General features: G+C 46.1%; 1 protein-coding gene and 1 non-coding gene across 2 annotated transcripts in view; both read right to left on the bottom strand.

The window, feature by feature from the left end:
* LOC108316401 (neuroblastoma breakpoint family member 10-like) overlaps positions 1–6000 on the bottom strand; it is a 163908-nt gene that overhangs the window by 41502 nt on the left and 116406 nt on the right. The gene's annotated exons all lie outside the window — the stretch shown is intronic.
* Positions 2750–2823, bottom strand: TRNAN-GUU. Its single transcript has one exon. It is a non-coding gene; the product is annotated as a tRNA-Asn (tRNA).

A 6000-nucleotide genomic window follows, 5' to 3' on the forward strand; every position in this document is an offset into this window, starting at 1 on the left:
TAACCTGTGAATACACTACAGTTGACAATTGGGCTGTTTCTAGTCTTGGCGATTGTGAATAAGGTGTTTACAAATATTCTACTAAGGGCCTTTTTATGGACCTGTGTCTTCACTTCTGTTGAGTATAAGCCTAGTAATGGAATGGCTGGGTCAGGAAGTAGGTGTATTTTTAACTGTATTGGAAACTATCAGACAGTATTTAAGAATGGTTACACTATTGTATTCTCTTTTTCTCTCCCTTTTTGAGACAGAGTCTCACTCTGTCAGCCAGGCTGGAGTGCAATGGCTTGATATCGGCTCACTGCAACCTCTGCCTCCCAGGCTCAAGCCATTCTCCTACCTCAGCCTCCCAAGCAGCTGGGATTAAAGCGTTCTTCCTCAGCAATACTCAATGTCTCAATGAATGGCTTTCTGTGTGCTGAGCAGCGGGAAATGGAGCAAGACCCAGTAGAACTAAGGATCCAGGTCTGTAACAGGGGCCTGTTAGGTGCAGGTTTCTGTTGGCTCCAATGATGTTTCTCAGGTGGGCTGATTTTTATGGACATAGCCTCTGAAATAAATCAGTCAGGGAATAATTCAGAGACACTTACCTGCATGTGAATTCTTCATTAATATAGAAGGGGGAGCTGGCATTAGATTGTTTTCAGCAAACAAAAGTAAAATCAAAATTTAGAAAGAAAAGTGGAATAGGCAGGAGAAAAAATATCTGGGACCATTGTGATTTTGCTCCCTTTGGATAAGCGACTTGGCAGAAGGCTATCAAAGAGTTCACTGTGATCTGTCTTCTCTGGACCCATGTGACTTGGTCACCACAGGAAACAGTGATATGCTGGGCACAGTAACTCACAACTGTAATAGCAGCACTTTGGGAGGCAGAGGCAGGTGGATTGCTTGAGCTCAGTTGGAGAGCAGCCCGGGCAACATGGTGAAACCCCATCTCTACAAAAAGATACAGAAATTAGCCAGCCAGCATTGGTGTATGCTGGCAGTCCCAGCTACTCAGGAGGCTGAGGTGGGGAGGTTCACGTGAGCCCGGGGAGATTGAGGCTGCAGTGAGCCATGATCATGCTCCACTATGACTGTGTCACTGCATGGCTGCCTTAGCAACAGAATGAGACCGTGTCTCAAAAATCAAATGAAACGTCTTGGAAGTTTACCTGTCCATCCTGTGCCACAGAATATCTGTGTGTAATGTCCTCCATGTCCTTCTGTTGTATCGTCCCCTTCTGTTAAGCCACGAAGCCACCTAGCCCCTACTAGAATATCCTGGGCACATGGCCAAGCACGATGGCTCACGCCTGAAATCCCAGCACTTTGGGAGGCCAAGGCAGATGGATCTGTTGAGCCCAGGAGTTAGAGACCAACATGGGCAGTAAAACAAGACCCTATCTCTACAAAAACAAAAACAAAACTGAATGTGGCGGTGCATGCCAGTGGATCCAGCTGCTATGGAAGCTGAGGTGTGAGGATCACTGGAGCCCAGGGGGTGGAGGTTGCAGTGAGCTGAGATCACACCACTGCACTCCACACTGGGTGACAGAGTGAGACCTACTCTAAAAAAAGATGGGGAGGGAGAAGAAAGTTTGTTGTGCCAGCAAGTAAATGAAGAAAGGGACAGTATTAGAGTTGAGAAATAAATTGGAATATGATTTAGTACCTCTCCCCCAGAAGATAAATTTGCTAAATGTGCTGAAGTTAGAGGTGTTTACAAGGCTCAATGCAGTGGCTCATGCCTGTAAATCCTGGCACTTTCTGAGGCCTTGGAGCTGCTTCAGCCCAGGAATTTGGAGACCAGCCTGTGCCACATGGTGAAGTCTCTTCTCTTCAAAGCATACAAAAATTAGCAGGGCATGATGGCGCACGCCTGTAGTCCCAGTTACTGGGAAGGCTGAGAGATGGGAGGATCGCTTGAGCCTGGGAAGAACTCGTTTCTACAAAAACTAAAAATAATTAGCTGGTGCTTGTTGTTTGTGCTTGTGGTCCCAGCTACTCAGGAGGCTGGGGTGACAGGATTGCTTGAGCCTGGGAAGTCGAGACTGCAGTGAGACATGATGGGGCCACTGCACTCCAGCCTGAGAGACAGAATGAGATCCCGCGACAAAAACTAAAAATAAAAATTAAAAAGCCTGTAACATGGCAGTGGCACATCCAGTTCTCTACGCTATAGGAATATCAGTGGCCAAAGAGATGTGTACAAGAATGGTGATTGCAGGATTCTTCAAAATCCCAACACCATGAAGCCAATCTCATTTCAAACACATTTTGAAAAGGGTTAAATAAATCATGCACAAACTGAGGGAAAAATGCTGTTTTCAAAAATGATGGAGAGGATTATGATGATGATGAATGACTCTACTGGTCACATTATGTAAATCTAGGCACATCCTGGGGATAGGACACTTCTCTAAGCTTCCTGTTAAAAATGAAAAAAAAAGAGGCTGGTATAACCCACCCCAGTCTATGAGGGGAAGCATAAGGATTTTATCACACAAGAGGGACTCGTTTGGTCTCTGTTTCTTGTACACGGGCACAAAACAACCTGACATTTTAGGAGATGCTCTGTCAGAATTGGATCTGTGAGGGGCCCTGTTAACTGTGACTAGAATCCTGAGAAGAGAAAACCCTCCCTGAAATGGGCATATCCCTGGCTAGCCCAGAACCATCAACGTTTCAGAGTTAGGACTATGGGAAGAAATGGGAGATTCTCTAGTGATTGATAATACATGAGCCCTCTAAAAGTTAGAGGAGGCGTCTCTGGGTGGGCTCGAACCACCAGCCTTTCGGTTAACAGCCGAATGCGCTAACCAATTGCGCCACAGAGACAGGTGCTGGTGGTTCCACTGGGTGCTATAGGCAGGGCCACTCACCAAACGTCCCGCATCCCTTTCAGCCTCAGGGCTGCCCCAGCAGGACGGCAAGCAAGACCTGGGGAACCTGGAGAGATTAGAGCGGGGAGTCCGCTGGTCCCTTAGGACACCCGCGCAGTGGGAGATTCTGGAGGCAGAGGACAGCGGAATGGCCTTCGCCCGCCCTGCCCCGCCGCTGCTTCAGAAGCGACCCGGGCGGAGCCACCTGGGGGTCGAAGGGAAGCTGAGCGCCCGGCGGGCTCCCGGGATGGCTCTTCAGTTCGTTGCGCCGACTTCATCCGGTGAGGAAGCCTGTGCCCACCCTGCCCAGTCGCTTTCTGGGCGCTGCGGAGCTTCCGCTGCTGTCTTCCGATCCGGTGTCCCGCACGGGGTCTCCACCAGGGCAGGGATGTGGTGAGGGTCGTTCGTGGGTCCCCTCGCGGGGAGCAGGGTCCTGCACTCAGCAGGGCGCACAACTAGGACTTGTCGAATGAATGCATCGTCGCGTTTAGCTTCCGTTTTTGTTTGTTTGTTTGTTTGTTTGTTTTTTGAGACGGAGTTTCGCTCTTGTTACCCAGGCTGGAGTGCAATGGCGCAATCTCGGCTCACCGCAGCCTCCGCCTCCTGGGTTCAGGCAATTCTCCTGCCTCAGCCTCCTGAGTAGCTGGGATTACAGGCACGCGCCACCATGCCCAGCTAATGTTTTGTATTTTCAGCAGAGACAGGGTTTCACCATGTTAACCAGGATGGTCTCGATCTCTTGACCTCGTGATCCACCCGCCTCGGCCTCCCAAAGTGCTGGGATTACAGGCGTGAGCCACCGCGAGATTTAATTTTTTTACTGCAGCAGAATGGAGAGGAATTGAGGGAAAAACAGAGACAGGACCTGAAAGAGCCCAAATGCGAGAACCTGTAGCTCCCAGGAATAAGATCTTCCAGAAGAACTAGAGCAAAACTAAGCATCTGCAAACCCTGAAGTCCTTGCAGGGGTAGCATCTCATGACCCTCTGCATTCCTTTAGGCAAAAGGACTTCCTTCCACTGTTTGTGTGTTCGATTGCTTGTGTTTGTTAAATAAAGCGCTTTCCATTATCGTTGAAACAGCGTTGGTTCTATTACTTTAGGATTACAAACAATGCTGCACTCATCATTCTTGTTCACTTCTCACTGGTCACTGGTGTGCTTCGATGGGGAGGGGCCTGGAGAGCAGTAGTTTCAGCATAGCGATCACATGGTTTTTATATCAGTCCATTTTTTTTCCTGTTTTGGCTTATTAGCTGTAATCCTGTCTTTTGTTATGTCAGTGATGGCTTTAGGGTTTCTAGACTACATCTTGATAGTCTGCCATCAAGTGACACTATACCTCCGCTTCTGACCTTTATGCTAGCGTTGTCATGTCATTTGATTTTAGACATGTTGTAAACCCCAACATCAAAATACTCACATAGCAATTTTCCGTCATCTATATTTCTTTGTGGAGGTCCAGATTTCTGTCTGGTATCCTTATCCGAGGCCTAGAGGACTTCTTTAGCCTTTTTTGTAGTGTGGGTCAGTGAATGCTTTCATGTATTTTTATGCCTTTATTTTTATTTGTATTTTCTTTTTAGTTTAAGAGCAGAAGTTTAATAGGTGAAAGAAAGAGAAAAGCCCCCTCGTGCAAAGCAAGGGTCCCAAATGGGTTTCCTATTTGTATTTTCTTTTTTTTTAGATGGAGTTTTGCTCCATCGTCCAGGCTGAAGTGCAGTGGCATGATCTCAGCTCACCGCAACCTCCGTCTCCTGGGTTCAAGTGATTCTCATGGTTAAGCCTCCTGGGATATTAGGTGTGTGCCACCACACCTGGCTAATTTTTGTATTTTTAGTAGAGGCAAGGCTTTGCCATGCTGGCCAGGCTGGTCTCTGACTCCCTGACCTCAAGCGATCCACCTGATTCCCAATGTGCTGGGATTACAGGCCTGAGTCACCGTGCCTGGCCTCATTTTTTGTATGTCTTTGAATGTCTTTACTTCAGTCATGTTTTTGAAAGTTTTTTCATTGTGGCATAGAATTCCAAAATAACTTTTTTCTCTTCCGCTACTTTAGGATGTTGCCACTTTGACATCTTGTCATCGATATGCCATTCTGTTTTTGTAAAACTGGCATAAAGGAGGCTTCCTAAACTTGTTATGTAATTTTTGGAATGTGTATTTGAATTTACAATTTTTTTCTTTATTATTCTTTAAGTTCTGGGATACATGTGCAGAACATGCAGGTTTATTACATGTACCTATACATGTGCTATGGTGGTTTGCTGCACCCATCAACCCGTCATCTACATTAGGTGTTTGTCCTAATGCTAGCTCTCCTTTTGCTCTCTACCCCCCAACAGGCCCTGGTGTGTGATGTTCCCCTCCCTGTGTTTACGCGTTCTCATTTTTCAACTCGCATTTATGAGTGAGAACATGCAACGTGTGGTTTTCTGTTCTTGCATCAATTTGCTGAGAATGATAGTTTCCAGCTTCATCCATTCCCCACAAAGGACATGAACTCATTCTTTTTTATGGCTGCATAGTATTCCATGGTGTATATGTGCCACGTTTTCTTTATCCATTCTATCATTGATGGGCATTTGGGTTGGTTCCAAGTCTTTGCTATTGAAGAGTCCTGCAACAAACACACATGTGCACGTGTCTTTAGAGTAGAATGATTTATAATCCTTGGGTATGTACCCAGTAATAGGATTGCTGGGTCACATGGGATTTCTGGTTCTAGATCCTTGAGAAATTACTGCACTGTCTTCCACAATTGTTGAACTAAATTTAAAATATTAAAATGGGCTTGGTGAGGTGGCTCAGATTTGTAATCTGGACACTTTGGGAGGGGGAGATGGGAGGATTGATTGAGGCCCAGAGTTGGAGACCAGCCAGGACAAGATTGCAAGACACACTCTCTCTCTCCATATATATAATATATATATGTATCTGTATGTGTGTATATTGTGTGTGTATATATATGTCTACACACACACACATAGATACATCCATCATGAAAGTCCTAGATTCATCTTAAATTCCACCAAAAGTACACTTAACATAAAATGTGCCCACCCTGAGTGTCAAACCTACCTGCTGATGTGTAATTTGTGTTTGTGCAACATTCTCAATAGCGTTTGCTTTC

Source organism: Cebus imitator, unplaced genomic scaffold, assembly GCF_001604975.1.
Source record: "Cebus imitator isolate Cc_AM_T3 unplaced genomic scaffold, Cebus_imitator-1.0 Scaffold188, whole genome shotgun sequence".
In the NCBI taxonomy this organism is placed as follows: Eukaryota; Metazoa; Chordata; class Mammalia; order Primates; family Cebidae; genus Cebus; species Cebus imitator.